General features: G+C 42.5%; 1 protein-coding gene across 6 annotated transcripts in view; it reads right to left on the bottom strand.

The window, feature by feature from the left end:
- The window catches only part of LYST (lysosomal trafficking regulator), a 194,911-nt gene that overhangs the window by 170,782 nt on the left and 1,461 nt on the right, over positions 1-22,668 (bottom strand). For 2 of the 6 annotated variants that reach the window (XM_040464861.1, XM_040464862.1), the window contains exon 1: positions 9,200-9,223. The gene's annotated coding sequence lies outside the window, so the exon portion shown is untranslated. Of the gene's footprint in view, positions 1-9,199; positions 9,339-9,611; positions 9,761-22,668 lie in introns of those variants that run through there. The other 4 variants (XM_040464863.1, XM_040464864.1, XM_040464865.1 and 1 more) reach the window with 4 other exon arrangements.

Genomic DNA, 22,668 nt, shown 5'->3' with positions numbered 1-22,668 from the left:
CTGGTGAGAATGTAAACTTGTATGGCTGCTATGGAAAAGAGTAAGGAGGTTCCTCAACATATTAAAAACAGAACTACCATATTATCCAGTAATTCCTTTACTAGGTATTTACCCAAAGAAAATGAAAACACTAATCAAAAAGATACATGCACCCCTATGTTTACTGCTGTATTATTTACAAGAGGCAAGATGTGGAAACAACCCAGGGGTTCATCATTAGATGAATGGATAAACAAGATGTGATATGCATATACAATGGAATATTATTCAACCATAAAAAAGAACGGAATCTTGCCATTTGCAACAACAGGATGGAGCTAGAGTATAATGCTAAGTGAAAACACTCAGAGAAAAACAAATACCATATGATTTCACTCATATGTGGAATTTAAGAAACAAAACAAATGAGCAATGGGGGAAAAAGAGAAAGAGACAAACCAAGAAACAGACTCTTTTTTTTTTAAATGTTTATTTTTGAGAGAGAGAGAGAGAGAGAATGAGAATATGAGTGGGGGAGGGGCAGAGAGAGAGAGACAGACAGACAAAGAACACCAACCAGTCTCCTCACTGTCACTGCACAGCCCAGAGTGTGTCTCAAACTCATGAACTGTGAAATCATGACCTGAACCGAAATCAAGAGTCGGACACTTAACTGACTGAGCCACTCAGGCGGCTCAAGAAACAGACTGAACTATAGAGAACAAACTGATGGTTACCAGACGTGGGTGGGTGGGTGGGGGGTTGGGTGAAATAGGTAATGAGGATTACGCATGCACTTCTCATGATGAACGCTAGAGTAACATATAGAATTGTTGAATCATTTTATTGTACGCCTGAAACTAATATAACACTATGTTAATTATATTTCAAAAATAAGGAAAGAGAGAAATACAAACAAAAACCAAAAAGGAAGAGGAAAGAATATTGATATTTCTCAGTATTTATCAAATGACTTCAAAAATTGTCCCAAATATATATAACGTACAGTATATGTAAATGATATATATACATATATAATATTATGTTAAATATAATTTTATATACCTTAATATTCTCAAGTACCATAAAAGAGAAATATTACTGTTATGATTTTAGACAGTTGAAACATCCAGAGATAGTCAAGAATGATAGCCAGGAAATTGGATAAGCTATTCCTAGAAACCACATTTTTATGGTCTGGAAGTCTATATTCTTTTTGGCTTCTTAAAGAGAAGAGACTTCTTAAAAAGAGACTTTGCAAAAGAGATATCTTTTTTTTTTTTAATTTTTTTTCAATGTTTATTTATTTTTGGGACAGAGAGAGACAGAGCACGAACGGGGGAGGGGCAGAGAGAGAGGGAGACACAGAATCGGAAACAGGCTCCAGGCTCTGAGCCATCAGCCCAGAGCCCGACGCGGGGCTCGAACTCACGGACCGCGAGATCGTGACCTGGCTGAAGTCGGACGCTTAACCGACTCCGCCACCCAGGCGCCCCATCAAAAGAGATATCTTAAAAGAAAGTTCAACTTTCCAAGAAGGGCTTGGAATAATTTAATAAAAATAATAAAATAATAAAAATAATATTACAACATGTTGTGATTTTCCAGTAAGATGCGAAGAGCATTTTGTTCATCTATCACAATAAATCCATATATTAAGACCTCTATTTTACTTATTTAAAAAGTTAGTCTTCTACAATCTGTCAAGTCAAAGAATGAAAGGAGAAGATGCCTCAGCAACAAGAAAGTAGCCTGAATAAAAATCTAGCAGGTTGTAGGAGATACAGTTCTGGACTAAGAGTCAGACTGAGGCTCGGTGCCTCCATCTGTGTGCCAGCATCCCTAGATCTTTGATTCCCCGTGTATAAAATGAGAAGGTGGAATGAGATTATCTCTTGTTACTTTTCAAGCTCTAAAATGTTGCGTTGACGGTGTTTGCGAGATGGGTTAATGTTGTATCTGGCAAAAGAAACTTTGGTCCAAGAACTTGATAAAAATTAATCGATGAAAATTATAAAAATCATTAGTGTTATGGGATCAGGAATCCTGAACGAATAAACTTTATGCGCATGCTTCCCGCTCCCCCCAAAAACTGTAGAGAAAAAACAGAATCCTAGAGTTAGTCCACAACCTAGATGCCACTTTTCACTATTTCACCAAATTAGGAATTCTCTCTCTTCTTCCTACCTACTCCAGGTTCTGATAAATTGTAGTTATTACAAAGTTTGTCTTACTTGATTTACAATGTAGCTTCCTCTTACTTTCACTCTTCTCATTACAACAAAATTACTGACCTTACTAGGAGGCATTGGTTGGAAATCCAGCTCTCTCCTAGTTTTCAACCCCTCGTCTCCACTGACTTCTTCACTGTCTAAAATAAATAAATATAAGTACAAATACAAATACAAATATAAATATAAGTATCCGGATATATCCTGTTGATACCCTTGTCTTTCAAGATTCCTCAAGGGTAATCTATACTTGAAGCAGTCCTCCTGCCTCGCCTCAGCTCACCTCTCTGTGCACTGCAGTCTGACTTGTGCTCACACTTCTCTACCAAAACTACTCAGGCCAAGATCAACAATAACCTTCTAATTGCCAAATCCAACCCAATGGACACATTCCAGTCCTTATCTTCTTTGACCTCTGAGGAACATAAAGCAAATGAGACTATTAATCATCCACTCTTAAATCTCTCTTCTTTCTGGATTTTTGAGATGACAAATCTCTTCTGGTTTTCCTTCTACCCTTCTGACCACTCCTCCTCAGTCTCCTTAGCTGGATTCTTCTTTGTCAGCTCCTTCATGTTGGGGAGCCTCTGGATCCTGTCCTCTTCCTCACTTCCCATTCTTTGTGTTCTCTTTTGATGATCTCATCCACTTCTAAGGTTTCTAGTACCACCTATGCGCTAATGGATTCCAACTCTTCATAGAGAGATGAACCCAGAACTTCCTTCACATCTCCTGACTCTTCTAGAACAAGACATACCCAGAACATGTCCGGGCAGTATTATAGGGCTGGAGAGAATAATCTCAGGCTAGTAAGCCCCATTCATGTCCCTCTAACTTAGGGCTCAATTTGTTCATTCTCAACATCCACAGCCCTTTTCCAAGATGATAGCTCCTCTTGTTACATATCACAGATATGACTACACATCTTGATTTGCCTAGGACAGCCCTAGTTTATGCCTTCTGTCCCAGGGTAACTATTAATGACACTCTTTTCATTTTCAAAATAACATGTATTTGGTCAATAAATTATATGATGACCCTACCTGCCCACCTATCCTTTCTGATTTTTCATACGCAACTAGATGAGTGCTTCTTCCTCCCTGGACACTTCACTCCCTAGCTTTAGGAACCCTAGTTCTGTTGTGAAGAAATGTCCCTGTATCCTCTACCTTTACACAAGAGGAGCATTTAATCTTCTCCTCTTAATAAATCAGTATATACACCCAGATCCCAGGCCAGGAAGACAAGTCGGTATTATTCTGGTTATCATCTGGTTCTCAAAGTGACTTGTGCATCATTATTACCCATTTTATCTACTCCTAAGGCTAAATTATAGCTATATTTATAGTTGTCAACTACTGACGTTGAGTCTTTCATCTCCATTTATTGAGAACTTTGTTACAAAAGTCCTGTCTTCCTCTCCACACAAGATCTGTTGTTTCCGAGGGCTTCATTATCCATAAGAAAAAATAATCCCAACATACTAGGATTTAGAGCTCTTTGATTTCCTCTTCTTCAATGACCCCTACTTTGGAGAAGAACAGCATAGTGTATTAAGTGGGCATAAGGGCTTTGGGGCTAGAAAGAATCAGGTACTTCCTAGTTGTGTACCTTTGGGAAAGTTACTTTACTTCACCGAGCACCCATTTCTTCATTTGTAAAATAGAGTCCCTAATATGTGCCTCAAGGGATAGTTGTGAAAAATAAGTATGATAAACTATGCAAAGCACTTAGTATAGTGACGAGTATACAGCAGTACTTGATAAATTGTAGTTTTATTAATATTATGATTGCTGCATAAGCACTATTAATCTTGGCTACCCATCATCACTGGCCGTACTTTGACCCTTATCATCACTTGCAACTGTTCTGACTCTAGAATCTTAAAGTTAGGACCTCACATCCCATGCCTATTTTTCCATCTCTAGTACTCCTTTGCTTCCATTAATCCTACCGCTTACTCGTTGAAATTCTTCACCCTCTTTGTTCTCCGCATTTATCAGCTCCATCTTGGCTTGGCTGTCTTCTTCAATCAAGCAGGATACCTACCTATGGTTCAGCTCTTCAATTAGCAACTTCATTAGCACGCTCAGTTCCTTGACTCTGTACCACCCCCTTCCAGGTTCTACATCACAACCCCCCTTCCACTCCCCATCCAGATTTAGTCTAACCAAACATTTTCTGCACTGTTATGGAGAACTGCTGGAGAAAACTGCTTAACCATTCTGATTGGCTGCTCTACTCATTTGTGATTTGAAGGGTGTTTATCACTATTCAGTAATTAGGTTAGTGGTCCTTGGCCAAGTCCCTTTTCCCATCACAACCGTAACTCTTCCCATGAAATATACCCCAATCCATGCTCTTCCTCCTCAATTTCAGCACATAACCTGATTCCCACAGAGACAAGAGATGCTATATTATATTATGTATCTAGTCTCTATTTCCTTTTTTTTTTTTTTAAATACTAGGAAGATACATCACTGCTCTTCTACAGGGTAGCCCTTTCACCTGTGCTCTTGTTCCCAACCCCTCCATTTCTGCTGAGGTTATGTCTGATTATCTTCTTTCTCTTGTGACTTCAATTTTTTTGTGACTTCATTTTTCTTTCCTCTTCAATGGAGTCTTTCTATCAGTCCACTAAAGTTCCTTGGCTCTTTCATCTTTAAAGAAAAATAAACCTTCCCCAATGCCATCTCCCAGCTCAAGCTTCCCCACTGTCCTCCCTTCCTTACCAAAAGTATTTGAAAGGATATGTCTACTGAATGAATGAAGCCTTTTTTATTTGGGTTAGACTTTTCTTCTGAGCTCCAGACCTATATATTTTGAAAATTCTAATTATACCTGACTCTGTTCCAACAAAGAAAACAACTAGTCTCACCAAACTGATGTGAACTGATGAATTTCACATCTCCAAATCTGTTCCACCACCTATATTTTCAAAATTAAGATCAATTACCAGCATTACCATCCACCCAGTCAGACAGTCTAGAACCCCCAAAGCCCACTTTGATTCCTCCCTTTCTTTTACTCCGTATCTAGGCAAGTCCTTTCTAACATCTCCCACATCTGTCCCCTTTGTGTCTTCCCAGGGCTCCTACCATTGAGGACTCCCCATCTGACACTACTTGACAAGGATGTTGTGAGAGTTAAATAAAATAATAAATGGGAACGCAATTTGTAAGATGTGAGGTGCTTAAAAAGATTATTTAATACTATCATATCTTTGATAAAGTGAGCAAGAGGTTAATATGACTTGTTCTTAAAAAACTAACTCTGGGTCTTAATAATCAGTGCTGTGTTTTCTAATCACAGATTACAAAGCATCTGCTTGGCAATCTGGTCTATAATTTTTCTAGGAATCATTTAGTGTCAAAATGTTCAATGTATAGTTTCTAAGCTTCACTTTCCCCTGCCTCATTTTTCAATTTGAAATATGTGATTCTTCAGGTTTCTGGCAAAAATCTTCTATCCTCTTTACCTTTTAAAGATGAATTGTATCAACATTTGTAAGTATGCACAGTAGTCTTATCATTCATCCATTTCTTCCACTCATTTAAAGTGGCTAGAAGTTCTCTTATTTCCTCACACATTTTGAGTTTCAATTTCAAGGAATCACATTTGAATGGAACAATGACGAGCCTTTAGGAAAACCATTTGATTCCTTTCTTGATTAATTAAGATGATCATACTTTAAGCACTACTTTTTCATATTGTTAAAAAAGCTTTTTCTTTTTTTTTTTTCTTCCCCACAATTAGACCTGAAAACCATTCAAAGTTTCAAAATGTATCAGGTCTCTCTCACTTACTATAAATCAAGGCCGGAAGAATTAAGAGAAAGAAAGACAAATACCGGTGAGAAACAATAGCAAAAGAAAGCAGTATCAAAGAACATATGGTGTTCCCATGGACTGTTTATAATTAGTTATTAATATGACGTCTTTTTATGTACTTTCAGAATATATTTAGGTTGAAAATCCATTTAAATATATTAGTTTATAGCCTGGGTTCTTTTTTCAGAGGAGGGGGTACCAAATTACTTTATTCGAAGGAACGATGCGAATAAAAGAAGTAGATGTCTTGGTACAACTTAGAGAAAAGGGAAAGTAACCCGAACAGTCATGTACTTGTAGCCTGGTTCTTAAGGGAAGGTATAGACCTTAAACTCTAGAATCCTGATATATTTTTGATACAAGTTTTACAGGCCAAATTCTATGGCTCCAAATATTGCATAATTTGATGAAAAGATCTCCGTTTAACATGTGATGGCCCATTTATTTCAAGCCATCTTTAATGAAACAAAAGAATTAGGATAATCCCTGTATATTACTGACTTATTAATAAAGTATTAAAAATACAGGTCATTTCCATTGTAATTTCACAAATGGCCAAGTGAAGCCACGTTTGATAACAAGATTTCTGGGACTTAAAAAAATTCTTGAACTTAAGCCAGGCATCTAAACATAATTTGGGAAAAGCTTAGTCATTTGAGGTGTTCAAGTTAAACACAGCAACAAACTAAAAAGGCACTCTGAAATTCTAGATTATACGGCTTTCTCTACAAATGATACTAACAAACAGATGCTCTGAGTGCAAGCAAATAAAAGCAAAGCTACATTTCGTGAAAAGAATGAATAAGTTGGTCCAAAAGAGCTAAAAAGAAAAGGAGTCTGAAAAAGGTTGGCAGTTCATGGGTGAAATACTAAACCCCTGTTAAAGTCAAGATAATGTGAAAAGTCTCTTCAACACAAAGTTACCAGAATCTACTACCAATAATCTCTACTTGGATGTCTCATTTTGTGGTCTTCTAACCAACTCCTAACCCACTGCCCATCTCATAAACCTCATCTCAGTACATGTCTACTGCATCTTTGCACTCACTTAGGACAAAAACTGTAGTTGTCTTTAAGTCTCCTGTTGAGTCTATCCTCAATTCAGCCAGAAATCAACCACTCCACTGATTCTACTCTGGTCCAAATGATAACCATCCATGGCCTGAATTATGGCAGGAGTCCCTGAGCTGATATCTCTGCTTCTACCCTCTCCTTCATCCAAAGTCTATTCTTCATCCAGCCACCAGAGTGACCCTTGTAAAAGTCTCATTATATCTCTTCTTTATTCAGAGGGATGAGTCCTTTTCTCACTCAAGAGTGTAAGACCAAGCCCGTGCAAAGGCCTACAAGACCTCACCCAATCTGATTTCCTATTCCCACTCACCTGATTTCATCTCTTACTAGAGATGATCTCTTACTTTGCTCACTCCACCAGAGCCAAATCTGACTTTGAGCTGTCCACAAACATGCCCAGTACACGCCTGCCTCAAAGCTTTTGCAAGTGCCTTTCCGTCTACTTGAACACGCTTCCCCTAGAGAGGGGTACGGATTACCGTCTCCTTTCTGGTCTTGGGCTCAGACGCCACGTTCTCTAGGCAGTCTTCCCTGACTACCCCTAGTTAAAACCCTTTTCCAGTTCCTGATCTCTCCCTCTTCCCTGCTTTTTCTCTCTAGTCCTTGACACCGAATGACATAGCACATATTTTATTATCTGAGATCCCCCACTAGAATGTAAGCTCCATGAAGGAGGGGATATTTATGTGTTCAGAAAACTCCGACACACAGTCCATGCTCAATAAATATATACTAAATTTATAGATCATTTTATGGCTTACACACTGCTTTCATGTAAATTAAATTATATAGTAACACATTTTCTCCTAATTCTTGTCTCCAAATTCTCAATCTTTAGGCAGTAACAATATGAAGGACAGCAAAGAGTTATTAAAAAAAAAAAAAGTTGCTGACTACTTGTAAAGCTCTTTAAAACAGATACCCCGTATTAATAACTACATCTATAAAATGAAAGCCCATTGTCAACATCTTTATTAGCATAAGGTTTCTGGGTGTGGAAGTTTAAAGTAACAGCAGATCAGCCAAGAATCATCAGGAAGGAAAGCCCAATTCAGTTTGTCCTATCAATTTGTTAAACAAACCCTAGGAAAAATGCGGGTTGAACTCAATGTTCAAGGAAACGTTGGTCCCTATTAACACCCACGTACTCAACACAAGATGCAACTCCCTTAAAATTTTCTATCTGCTTAAAACAAACCTCATCAACTGCCAAGTGCTGTCACTGGGTGTGTATGGTCCGTTGAGCATCTAGGGAATGTTTTGTTTTGTTTTGTTTTGTTTCGCACGGTAAGAATTAAGGCTACAGGGACGGTTCTTAAAGCCTCTGGCCTTATCCCCGCCACTACTAAACAACTCGTTGACCTCCACGCTGTGGTGCCGGGGTCTTCCTGGGTTATTTCCCGAACAGTTTAATCCTGCCAGAGACCAAGAGGCATCTCAGCCAAGGCTCCAATGATGCCGGAGACAGACAGCAGATGTCTCAGAGGATCCTCTGGAGAGTCTCTCGCCCCGGCAAAGGGTGTCACAGGCATAAGAAAAGCAGCAGACCAAGGCACACGGGGGGAGATGACAGATGGGTGAGGACCGCGGGACAGGAGCTCAAGGAGCGACTGCAAGGGTGGTGGCGCGGAAACTGTCAACTCCCGTCCCCGACCTGCCAGTCTGGGCCCGGTCGGGGTGGAGGCAGTGCCACCGCACAGGACAATAAATACAATCAAGCTAGCAGCAAATCGCCGCCAGCCTACTCGACCTCCGCCCCTCCGTGCGCCGGGAAATAAAGTTGGTGGCGGGTGGCCGCTTGCAAGGGTCCAGGGGGGCCGGGAGGAGCTCCCGCCCGCCGCTCAGCTGCTGTCAGAGGCTGCCCGGGCGCGGGGGGCGGGGGGAGACATCTCGGAGACCCGGAGCCAGAGAGGACGCCTGAGGACGGGCTTGGGGCCGGGTCCCCAGCGCCCTCAGTCGGGTGGCGGCGACCCCCAGACCCCCGCGACCGCCGCCACCCCAAACCGCCTTCCCTCCAGGCCACGGATGGTGTCCGGGACCCCAAGCCCTCTGCCGGCGTCGTCGGCGCCCAGCGGCCGCCTTTACCTGCTCTCTGGCTGCAGCCGCCGCCGCGGCGCCCTTCCACTCACCGGGAGAATCCCGAGTCGTCGTCGCTGTCGCTGCCGCTGCCGCTGCCGCCGCCGCCGCTGCCACTGCCGCCGCCGCGAACTCTCCACCCCCGCCCCCTCAGGTAACCCAGGAAACCGGGAACACCACCCCCTCCCTTCCCCTGTCCGGACCCAGACCCGCTCTCCTGCGCGTGCGCGCTTGCCCATCCTGGCGCGCCCCGAGCCCCGCCCCTCGCTGGTAGGGCACCGTCGGCGTCGCAGGCGTGACGCGTAGAGCCACCGAGCCAATAGGGAAGGGAGGAGGGCGGGCCGAGCCTCAGGGCGGGAGGAACGGGGGGGTGGGGCTTGGGGTTTCTCCCAGTGCTGGGGAGGTTTGCCTCGGTTCTCACCCTGCTGGTGCGTCGCGAGGCTGGCTTTGTCAGACCCAGGGGAGAGCGACCATCGTTTGAAAAGCGTCTAGCACTTGCGCAGCGTCCGCTTCCTCCATTCAACAGAGACACTCGTTCTGCCCTCCTTGTGTGGGTTCAGAGGATGGGGGCTGCAAGAAGAAATATGGGAAGGGGTTGAGAGAGGGAGGAAAGGTTACCCGAGAAGAAGCCTAGCCTTCCTTTAGGGCCTGGAAAAAGCCATTTTGCAAAGGTAACGGTACGCTTCTTTCAAAAAACGAAGCCACTGTTGAAGTAATTCAGCACAAATGTGTGTTTTTCAATTTAGCTCTCTTCAAACACATTTGTGTAGTGTGTGCGTACTGTCTACATTCTATACCTTAAAATAGCAGTGCCTCCAGCAGGTGGGAGCTGTAGGGTTAACACAGCATGTTTTGGCTGTATCACTGAGTGCCTGGGCCAGCACATGGCTGGTAGGCTGCTGCCGCCAGCAGTTTGGCGTTTTAGAGGACATCCCTGCTCACCACCCAGTCACCGTGACAGCCTTTGTGCGGAATGTTAGAGGTACTGGGGAAGATGGTGAACCGGATTCAAGTCTTACCTAATACAAATTTCAAGCAAATAGTCTACAAATTGGCAGTGATTGCTTTAGAATCAACAACTCCTGTGATTTTTGCACAGGAATCAAGAACTGGAAATATTCAGGATGTTATGTCTTAGGGAAGTAACTAGTTGGTCAGTGATGTGGTTGGAAGTAGCTCTTGGGGAAAATTCTGCACTTTAAAAGATCTCCCCACTGAAGTTCAACCTTTAACAGTTCGTACCTTTGGGCAGAGGTTGCCCACTTCCTCTGGCAATCTTTTAGACTGCAAATACTCCAAGGATGGACAACATACGAAGTCACTAACAAATTAGTGAAAGATATGTCTTAGCGAAATCACCACTCATTTAACAAATAATGAGCACCTACTATGTGCTAGGTACCGTGCTAGGTGATGGAGATACTTTGGTGAGTTTCCCTGAACTAAAAGAGGAAGAGGAAGCCAAACTTGACCTGTTTCACAGTTTTACCTAACAGTGAACCCACTCTTATTTTCACATATACTTTTACCCGCTCATCTTAAAAACACCTCTTTTTTTTTTTAATGGACAAAGAAGTCATAGAAATAATAAGTAACAATCCAGTTTCTGTTTCTCTTGAATGTAAGATAATAGGCGATCATGATTTTATTAAAGCCAAACAGAACGAAACACTTTGTGTTACAACGGTACCCAGTTGGCCCTCAAAGTATTATTTATTTGTAAAAGGCACAAGGTAATGTCATTTGTGTCTACTCTTTTCTCTGTGTATCTGTGTACTAACTTTGTTCAAAAGTATCTAAGAACCTAAGGATGCCTGGATGGCTCAGTGGGTTAAGCATCTGACTCGTGGTTTCAGTTCTGGTCATGATATTATGGTTTTGTGAGTTCAAACCCCAGGTTATTGGGATTCTCTGTCTCCTTTTTCTCTGACTCTGACCCTCCCCTATTCACGCTGTCTCTGTCTCTCTCAAAAATAAACTTAAAAAAATTAAAAATAAAGAGTATCTTAGAATCTAGATATTAAGCATACATAATTAGATAAACTTAGTTCAAAAGATTTCAAATGAACACAAAAAATGTGTAATCAAGTACATTCATAGAAGAAAGATAAAAGAAAAATTAATAAATATATAGAAGGAAGCCTTACTTATGTATGTGTATCACATGTTGAAAAACTTTGTAAGTGGGAAGTCTAGATAATTTGACTCTAAAATTAGATTGTAAACTCAAGGTTTTAAAAGATGCAGTTAACGTACAGTTGACCCTTGAACAACGCAGGGGTTGGGGGTGTTGACCCCTGCGTAGACGAAAATCCACATACAACTTTTGGCTTCCCCAAAACTTAACTATTAATAGCTTACTGTTGACCGAAAGCCTTACTGAAAATATAAACAGTTAAGGAACACATATTTTGTAAATTTATTACATACTGTATTCTTTTTAAAACATGTTTATTTTGACAGAGAGAGAGAGCGTTCATGTGTGCACACGTGCACGAGCAGGGGAGCGGCAGAAAGTGAGGGAGATAGAGAATCCGAGCAGGCTCCACGCTGTCAGTGCAGAGCCTGATGCGGGACTTGATCCCACGAACCTTGAGATCATGACCTGAGCCGAAATCAAGAGCTGAACACTTAACTGACAGCTTCATGGATATCTACAAATCAGACCATGTCACACCTGTGCTAAAAACCCATTTCACCCGTGCGAACCCCAAATCCCTTACAGTGGCCCACAGAGCTCTACACCACCCAGATCCGTACATTCTCTTCTCTTCCTGCTCTTCCTTCCCTGAAGACCTACTGTTTATGGAACCTTCCAGACACATTCCTGCCTTAAGGTCTGTGCACTGGCTGTTCCCTCAAACTGAAATGCTTTTTTCTCCTGACAGCCACAGATATAACTCTCTTATCTCCTATATCTTTGCTCAGATTTCACCTTCTCAGTGAAGTCTATCTCAACATTGTCCTGAAACCTTGACAAGAGGAGTCTCTGTCCTGGGTCCCTCACTTGAGTGTTTGAAATTGTTCGGGCCCACCCCCGCCCCTCCCCAATGCATACGTTAAAGTCATAAGCCACAATGTGACTCTGTTTAGATGTTTAGAGGAAGAGCCTTTAAAGAGGTAGTTAAGGTTAAATAAGGTCACAAGGGTGGGGCCCTCATCCAATAGGACTGGCATCTTTATAATAAGGGGAAGAAACGCCAGAGCTTTGTGTGCATGCGCATGCAAACACACACACACACACACACACACACACACACACACACACACAGGAAAGGCCATGTGAGGATATGATAAGAAGGCAGCTATCTGCAAACCAGGGGAAGAGATCAACCCTGCTGGCACTTTGATCCTGGACTTCCAGCCTCCAGAATGTGAGAGAATATTTCTGTTGTTTAAGCCACCAGGTCTGTAGTATTTTGTTACGGCAGCCCTAGCAGAATACTACACCCCCCAAAATAATTTCAATAAGAGCATACTACATAACTTACACATCTATTACGCTTATCCTTATTGTCTCCCGCATACAGACTTCATGAAGGCAGCACCCTTTGTTCTGTTTATGATGTACGTGGAGTGCCAGAACACTACCTGGCACATAGTAAGCATTCAGCAAATATTATTGAATGAACAATGTAATGAAGACAAGGTTGTTTACATTCAAATAAATGTCCAAATAGCTCATTATAATTTTAGCGGAAGTTTGAAACTTTAATGCCCCCTGCACTGTACTGGAGCAGAACTAGATTTCTGAAGAAGTGGTAAAGCAATTGTGGGGCTTTCATTTCTGTAAGAGTAACATGGTCAAAATCATGCAGATTTCCACATTTGACTACAGATGGAACAATGGCTATATTAAAAAATTATATATAAATGTAGTTTTGGAGTGCTTTATGTTATTAGGATGTATTTGAATCTTAAAAAAAAATGCTCTTTTTAGTAGGCACCCTAAAACATTATTGAAGAACTCAATTTTTTTAAGATTTTATTTTTAAATAATCTCTACACCCAACGTGGGGCTCAAACCCACAACCCCGAGATCAAGAGTTGCACAGTCTACTGACTGAGCCAGCCAGGGCCCCAAAGAAGTCAATTCTTAACTTATGTCTCTATTAAGTTGTTTAACAATATTCACTCTTTCTTTTTGCAAAAATTATCAAATTAAGTTTTAATAACATTCTTAATGTAATTTTCTCTAAGTCACTGATAACATTTTAAAACCCTCAAAGTATGTGTGTTTTACTTTAAAAACTTATGTCATTACAAGATTTGTAAACATCAAAAATATCCTAAGAGGTGCTCTTTTCAGCCAGTTAAAAGTGTTAAAACAACCCAAATCTCTCTTCTCTGTTGTGGAAACTTCATGCTGAGTTTCTTAATGTCCCACTTTCATGTGTAGGTATTTGTGGGCAGCAGTGTCATTAATTCTCATAAAAGCATTTTTTTTTCTTTTTAAATTCTGAATTGTATTTCTGCTTAAAACAGAAAACATTTGTATAGTAATAAATTCAAATGTTAGGACAAATATACAATATAGAAAATGAAAGTCTTCTGTGATCTCCTCCCAGAAATACTCACTAGTAAGTGATGTATTTGTCCACAGATACACACAGATACACACACACACACACACACACACACACAGCCATAAAGTTGTCACCATCATTGAAAAATGAGGAATTTGAGTCCACTATTGAGCATAATTCTTATCTAAGTGATTTACTTGCCATTTCTTATTTTAATAGTTGATATTTGTCTGTCTTAATTCCCAATATGTACCTGTGCTCAACAAGTTTATGATGAACATTGAGTTGTAACCTGCATGAGCTGTTTCTTTTGGAAGAGTCAACCCAGTCTGTCCTACACAATAGGCTATTAAGAAACGTTAATAAGAAATGCGTATTTGCTATCCATTCTTGTTTATAAAACCAAGGGATCGTAGCAAATTTAAAATCACAAGAACCCTCTAAATCTCACAGCATCTCATTTAGAAGACCAGAAAAACAGAGATAGTTCAAGTTATCCACAGGTTCACAGAGCAGAATATCACTTGACCAGTTCAAAGCAAGAGTTGGAAAGGGCTGGTCAGATTCAAGGTAAGGAACAGGTAAAGATATATATGTGTTTCACTACCTACTCAAAAAAAAAAAAAAAAAAACCTCAAAAAAAGATTCTTAATATGTACACTTTCTCTGTAATTTCATGTACACCACAATTTTGGACCACTTCAAAAAATGTCTCTTACTCCACCTAAAACCAGACAACAGAATCCACTAGTAATATTGTTAGAGTGATCCATTATTTCAGGCTTTCATTCAGTCACTGGGTATTTTCCATGTACTTGCAATGTTCAAGGTTTTGGGATACAAAGGTAGAGGAAGGCCTAGACTGTTGGGGACTCCAGGCAGGTAGACAAGCAATAACAGTAGAGGGTGATGAGGGTTAGGACAGCGTCATGCACTGGGATTTCTCGGGCACTGTGGAGGGACATCCAACCTCATGTCTGGGATCAGACATGCCTTTAGTGCCCCCAGTCTAGGACCAAATTTTAAAAACGAGACTAGCGTAGCGAGTTTTTCATAAAGTTAAACTTCTTCAATTCTGAAGACTGTCTTCTATTCTGAAGCTATGGCCTTCCTCCTTTTTATAGAATTTAAATGTTTTGTGTGTGTTTTTAGATTTGAAAGGGACAGAGAGAGACAGAGAGAGACAGAGCACAAGCAGGGGAGGGGCAGAGAGAGACGGAGACAAAATGGAAAGCAGGCTCCAGGCTCTGAGCTGTCAGCACAGAGCCCGCCGTGAGGCTCCATCTCACAAGCAGTGAGATCACAACCTGAGCTGAAGTTGGACACTTAACCAACTGAACCACTCAAGCGCCCCTTTTAAAAAAATTTGTGTGTGTGTGTTTTATTTTATATCTGAGAGACAAAGACAGAGTAGAATTTAAATAGCCTTCCTTTAGGATATGGCAATATTAGCCACGCATATGTTCACTGTCCTTTCTTGACAAATTGATTGGCAATAAAAAGTTGGCAAACTAGTCCCTGAAAGGGTTTGTTGCTTTGTTCTTTTCATTGATGTGGTTGCCGTTGTTATTATTATTATTGTAGCAGTCTACAGAATCCATGTGTCCAGAAACCACTGACAGCTAGGCCAGGTGAGGCTAGGTAGGGTGCTCTAAGGCCATGTTCCTTCTCAGTCCAGCAGCATCAGCGTTACCTGTGAGAGATCCGGAATCTCAGGCCACAACCCCAGACTTACTGAGTCATACTTGGCATTTCAGCAAGATCCTCAGATGATCTATACACACGTTAAAGCTTAAGAAGCACCATTCTAGGAGAGGGAAAAGCATTATATAAAAACTGGTGGGAGAGATCACGGTGGCTGGAAGATCCTTTCCAAAGTAGAAAGAGTAAAGACCATATTTCACAGAGGGTGAGGGTGATGTTAGCAGGGCAGGCAGGAGGGTGGGTGATGATTAATATTTTCCCTCTGCACCAACTATAGCCAGATAGATAACTGCTCTATATTTCATCCTGGTCATTTTATTTTTTTTTTAATTTACTTTTTAAAAATGTTTGTTTTTCAGAGACAGAAAGAAACAGAGCATGAATGGGGGAGTGGGGAGGGAGGGTGCAGAAAGAGAGAGACACAGAATCTGAAGCAGGTTCCAGGCTCTGAGCTGTCAGCACAGAGCCCAACGTGGGGCTCGAACCCACGAACTGTGAGACCTGAGCCGAAGTCAGGCACTTAACCGACTGAGTCACCCAGGCGCCCCTCATCCTGGTCATTTTAAACTAAGCCATGTTCCCTATTGCCTACAATGCTCAATCACTTCTTGCAGAACCTCAAAACATAGGTTCAACTCTTGTGGGGCAAATAAATATCTTGGGCCTAATGTGTGGCAGTTAGTGGGATGTTATCATAACGATAATAACAGGTCGTGCCGACTCTCCATGGTGGCTGGTGAAGAGTCTGCTTTAATGAGGACCAGACACCAAAGGAGAAAGGCTTACCCTACGCCAGGGTGTTGCTACATCATGCAGATGGAAGGAGCCATGCCCCACCCGACTGCTTTGGTATCTAAATGAGTCTTCGTCCTATGCTAACATAAGGCTGCGTTGAATGTACAAGAGGCACTTGGCAATTATAAATTAAGATATAAATTAAAGTATATATTTTTTCTCTTTTATCTGCTGAAAAGGGAAGTGTAACGCAAGAGAGTGTGACAGACAAGCCAGACCAATCTCAGATAGTTTTCCTTAACTTCTCTACCTCCCCTTAACTATTGTTATTTTTGTTATCTGTTTGTCTTTTCAAATATACTTTGAATTACGTTACGTTGTGATGACTGCATTCTATCTTTTGTGTTCACTGTGAGCAGATAGAAGCTGCTCAATAAAATTTTTGAATAAATAAGGGAAAGATACAGAAGAATACAAGTAGCTGGGAAAATTTTCTGTGACCTATAGTCAAGTCACATGGTCAACAGTTGTGAGAAGTTATGTGTCTTTTTTAAACATTTTTTTAATATTTATTTTTGAGAGAGAGAGTGAGAAAGGCAGGGAGAGAGGGAGACATAGAATCCAAAGCAAGCTCCAGGCTCTGAGATGTCAGCACAGAACCTGACGAGGGGCTTAAACCCACAAACCAGGAGATCATGGCCTGAGCTGAAGTCAGACTCCTAAGCGACTGAGTCACCCAGGTGCCCCAGTTATGTGTCTTTTATAGAGATTGAATTCAAATCCTGATTTTCGTGCCTGGAATCTCAGAGTATTTTATATCTGTGTGCATTCTGACGTGGACTCTTGTCAGTAGAGCTCTGTTTTACACAAAGAGAAATCACATTTGTAAAAGTTACATGCTCATTTCCCCCGTTCATCATGTAAACCAACCCGAGAGGTGTAGCACTGTCACATATTTGGAATCAGAACTGAATGTCAATGTAGTGTGGACTCACCTTAAGCCTAAGCTATGTTTACCTACGGGATTCAGACAGTGGCAGATGTGGGGGTCCCGGTGGGACCCTCCAGGAATAGATTTGCTTGAGTGAGGGAAGGGTATTCTGGGTGAGTTGGCACACAAGCTCCTCTAATAACAAAACCTGGGTTGCAGAAGGGAAGGGATGATGGTAGGTACAGCATAGTGTCTGATATTCGAATTTGTTCCCCACCGGCATCCTCGACATTTCTATAGTCCTGAAATTTCAAAGATGTTTTAAAGGCACCTGTGATTAAAACTGGAAGAGCCTGGGGGCGCCTGGGTGGCGCAGTCGGTTAAGCGTCCGACTTCAGCCAGATCACAATCTCGCGGTCCGTGAGTTCGAGCCCCGCGTCAGGCTCTGGGCTGATGGCTCGGAGCCTGGAGCCTGTTTCCGATTCTGTGTCTCCCTCTCTCTCTGCCCCTACCCCGTTCATGCTCTGTCTCTCTCTGTCCCAAAAATAAATAAAAACATTGAAAAAAAATTAAAATAAAATAAAACAAACAAACAAACAAACAAAAAAACTGGAAGAGCCTGTTTGCGTAGAATCCCTGGTCCCGGGCAGCACTATTTTCATATCCATGCAACCACATAGTTGCATCAGAGAAAACAGAGTGGCCCCATGAATATTTGCGTCATGCAGTGGGGCCTGCCGGGGCCTGCAAACCGTTTGTCAGGTAAGACACATTAAAGCATCTTTGTGTGTCAGCGGGGGCATAGTGAGACCACTTCATCAAACGTTTGCCTGGAGTCTTGAAGGGAAGCAAAAACCCTTCTCCCTGACCAGCTTGGGCTGACATCAGAGCCATGCGGGGACCGTAGGGCCCCGTGGGAACGTAGAATCCATTTCAGAAACCCTTAACTTGTGGTCAGGTCTTGTGTTTTTAACGCAACTATTCCAAAAGCAAAGTTTGAGAAAGCGGTTTCACTCAGCAGTATAGATGCAGCCCACGTGTGCCATATTATTGAAAAGGAAACATATGGGGGGCGCCCGGGTGGCTCAGTCTATTGAGCGTCCAACTTCGGCTCCGGTCATGATCTCACGGTTGGTGGGTTCCAGCCCCACGTTGGGCTCTATGCTGACAGCTCAGAGCCTGGAGCCTTTTTCGGATTCTGTGTCTCCCTCTCTCCCTGCTCTCCCCTCCCCCCATTTGCGCTCTCTCTCTCTTTCTCTCTCTCTCTCTCAAAAATAAATAAGCATTTTTAAAAAATTTTTTTTAAAAAGAAAATGAATGATCTGTTTGGAAGTATAACATCTGATACGGAAGAGGGGTCCAAAACACACAATAACACTGGGGGGGAAACTGCAGACATTATGTTGGAAAATCAAGCCCTGAAATAGAAAATGCAGGCAAGGTATTTCTAGAGTCTAGGAATCTGAGAAAACCGTTTGTCAGGTAAGACATGTGAAAGCATCTTTGTGAACTGCAAAAGACCTTAAATAAGCAAGTACTTAAAAATATCTGGGCCCATTGAATGACCCAATCTTCTGGATTTTTATCCATAATTTTAAAAATATCATCGCATCACTTCACATGTGTTGGCATGGTAGAACAGTTTAGTCGGAAAACCCCCAAGGCAACACCCCAGGAGCAGGAAAACTCAGCCTTCGGCTAGATGAGGATTCCTAGTCAGCAGAGGGTCTCACCAAAACGCATTGCCTCCCCGGGCGAGGGGTAAGTGACTTTATGGCAAGTGACTCTGCCCCAATGTGGCCACCGTGCAAGCTGCTACTTGACTCAGATTCTCCTGGATTCTGTGATTTCTGAAAGATTCCCCCCTTTCCATCTTACCCCCCCTCCCCCAACATCAGACACACTCTCTCAAAGAACCAGACACCAGGAACCAACAATAAAAATCGGGATCACAGCCCTGCTTCTGTTATTGTCGTTCATGCAGTACGGGTTTCTTCTCCCGACATTAAAAGCAGCGGCCAAGGATGCAAGGTCAACCAAATCAGAATAACAGATGACCAGGAAGTGTAGCATAAAGCATCATCTTAGGGTCGCTCACCCCTTAGGATAACCTCTCCTGACTGGTTTCCTGCCCAGCTTATAGTACCATTTCTGGAACTCCACTGCTGACTGATAATTGGGTCTAATGCAGAGCAAGGGTTTCCTGATGGGATACAGACCACAGCGTCCTTACTGGCAGGTGTACCTCCGCTCATGGTTGGAAACCTGGTTTTGAGCCCTGCACCTGCCATCTATCATGGCCAGCTTAGCCAATCTAGTGGCCTGAGTTCCTCACACACAGATGCAGCCACCGGGTGAGCAGCTATCCCACCCACCTCGGCTGTGTCTCCACAAAGACAAAGAGAACATTCGCCACTGGGGAGAATGCCCTTGCGGGTATGTGGGGGATTTCCTGAAATCTGATAAATTCCAGTCAGGTACAATAGAGCTGTCTTTGACAATAAGAAGAATCCTTGGCCCCCGGGGACTGGTTTCGCCAAGGGGGTGGGAAATGCTTGTGTGCCAGCGATATTCCCCTCAGGTGCCGCTGAAAGTCACCCTATGTGCGCGGCCTCTGGTTACTGGCTCCCTAACCAGGTGCCTGAGAATTAGTACAAAACATGCCATTTAAATTTTTTTTTCCAACGTTTATTTATTTTTGGGACAGAGAGAGACAGAGCATGAACGGGGAAGGGGCAGAGAGAGGGAGACACAGAATCGGAAACAGGCTCCAGGCTCCGAGCCATCAGCCCAGAGCCCGACGCGGGGCTCGAACTCACGGACCGCGAGATCGTGACCTGGCTGAAGTCGGACGCTTAACGGACTGCGCCACCCAGGCGCCCCTATGATTTCTTGTTTCAACACCAGGCATTGCCCTCGTCTTTTCCCCTCTAATTAGAAATGTGACCCTTATTTCATACTAAATTCCTTTCTATTTTCCAGGCCCTTTCTGAGCTCTCTAGAATAGAGAAATACAGACCCTAAAAGCCCTGAAAAGGGATCTTAATTGTCAGCAGAAATGCTTCAGAAGAACTACCGTCTCAGCTTTTCCCCTTTGATTTAACTGCTATGAGTTAAATCACACAGCAGTGTGCCTTCTATCTTGTATACACAAGTGATTGATTGCATCACCCGAATCCTGTAATCGTTCCAAACAGGTAATCTTTGAACTGGCCACGGCTTCAATTCCAGGGAATGAAGTAGGAGGAACGGAGGAAGGAGACTACATCCCACTCAATGTTCATTTATCCGTCTACGTGGGGAAAAAAAATCAGGAATCTTGCCTTATGGTCCCTTCCCTTCCGGAGAAGTCTTTCTGAAAACACGGAAGAGAGGAATATAGTTGGTAAGATCTGAAAGTAACTTCAGTGGCCAGCTCTTTGAAGGCAAGAACTGTGTTGATTTATGACGCAGTCGACGTGTCATAATTTGGCACCCGCATCTTAACAGTGGCTCTAAACATGTCTTTGGCAACTGCTATTACAGGCCAGAAATAGCTATGTAAAGTAGGGTAAAGTATTCTACCTGCCGGTTTTCATGAATACTCCTGCCAATTCTGCCCCGATGGAACGCACACACGCTATATAGGCCTTCCCATCTAATTTTACCGGGAGTATTTTTTAAAGAATTTTTTTATAATCTTGGCTCAGGGCTTTCTTTATCGGTGCCTATTCTGTAATGACACAAAAAATTTTCTCTTCAACTGCCACATTTTAAAATCCCACCAGCCACTTTCCTATCAGACACCCCTCAAACGTCCCTGTAATTCTACTTTCTACTCAAAGATTCTTTTTTTAATCTGAGTAGGAATGATCACGTCTCGCTGTGCTCTACCCTTTAAAGGATTCCACGTAGCTTCCTTTGAGAGATGAATATGAATCCAACTGACCATTTAGGCCTGCTAAAAATGCCCCAGGATGCATGGGGTGCCAATGGCTATGATAATCCAGATGATCTTTGTTGGTTTGTTGGTTGGTTTTGAGGTTACCAGCACGCTTTCATTTGAATTGCTCTTTTCTCATGAATGGGCAGGGACATTTGCTATTCTACTGATGGTAAAATTAGAGCGTAAAGAGCTAGTCACTCACCGAAGGGGGCGGGGCAGGGCTGGAACACAGGATGCTGGCCTCTAAATTCCCAAGCAGGTCACAACCAAGTAATAACGACAAAACATACTAACTGGATTTCTTGAAAGCATTTTCTTTCAAGAAGCAGCTCGCCAGAGTCTAATTTTAGAGTTCACATGTTATTAGCACTTTCACATTTCAAGGGGTTTGTAACTTCTCTACGTGGGAAACATTTTACTGCAGGGCAGAGTCAAATATTCTTTACGGTGCCTTTGCTGTGCTTTAATCAGCTAACGTTACTCCAAGGGAATGTATATGTGGCTACAGGGCCATATTGAAGGTGAACACCTGCCACGCACAATTACCTTTGAGGAAGAAGGAATACGTGTTAGAATCATCATATGTTCCAGCAATTCCACCTCTAGGTGTATATTCCGAGAACTGAAAGCAGGGACTCGAATAGATATTTGTAACACTGATGTTCATACCAGCAATAGTCATAGTAATTGATAAGCAGAGCAACCCAAGCATCCTGGATGAATGAAGGGATAAGCAAAATGTAGTGTATCCACACAATGGAATAGTATGCAGCCTTAAAAAGGAAGTTCTGACCCAGGCTACGACATGGATGAACCTTGAGGACATCTTGCCAAGTGAAATAAGCCAGTCATAAAGGGAAATATTTTGTATGATTCCACTTCTATGAGACACCTAGTATAGTTAAATTCATAGAGACGGAAAGCAGAGCTCCCCCTGCCAGAGGCTGAGGGGACAACGGAGAGTCAGTGTTTCATGGGGACAGAGTTTTAGTTGGGGATGACAAAAATCTCGGGAGATGGATGGGATGACGGCTGCACAACCATGTGAATGTACTTAGTGCCACAGAACTCTACCCTTAAAATGGTAAAAATGGTAAATTTTGTGTTATATGTAGTTTATCTCACACTCGCACACATGCGCACATACCGGGAGACAGAACAATTAACCCTGATCTGGAGCGAGAGGGATGGAAACGGCTTCTCAGAGCCCTTGGCTTTGTCTTGAAAGACGAGGAGAGGTGCGCTAGGTAGCACAGAAGAAAAATGTACTCCGGGCTGAGGGAATAACGCCAGGAAGTAATAAAGCCATTACAAGGTCATATTCAAGGAACAGCAAATAATCCAGGTGCTGGGTACTTGCAGGTAAGTTACAGCAGATGAAGCCTCGAAGGCAGAGTGTGGGGGCAGAATCTTAAACACTCTTGCGTGCCCTGCAAGATGTTTGGGCTTTATTCTGCAGGCAGTGGGAAACCACTGGACTCCTCTGTTTAAGCTTGGAGACATGACCGAGCTTACATTGTAGAAAGATAATGTTTGGCAGTAGTGTGAGGAATGGATTGGAGGGGGAAGAGATTAGAAGCAGGGACTCTGGTGGGGAAACTTCCGAGAGCCCAAGGGAGAGATCAGGAGGGCCCAGCTGGGAGGATGTGTGTGTGGG

The sequence above is a fragment of the Herpailurus yagouaroundi genome, unplaced genomic scaffold (genome assembly GCF_014898765.1).
Source record: "Herpailurus yagouaroundi ecotype Mexico unplaced genomic scaffold, PumYag 530, whole genome shotgun sequence".
NCBI lineage: Eukaryota > Metazoa > Chordata > Mammalia > Carnivora > Felidae > Herpailurus > Herpailurus yagouaroundi.
The sequence above is the reverse complement of the archived record's forward strand: the minus strand, read 5'-3'. Positions and strand labels throughout refer to the sequence as shown.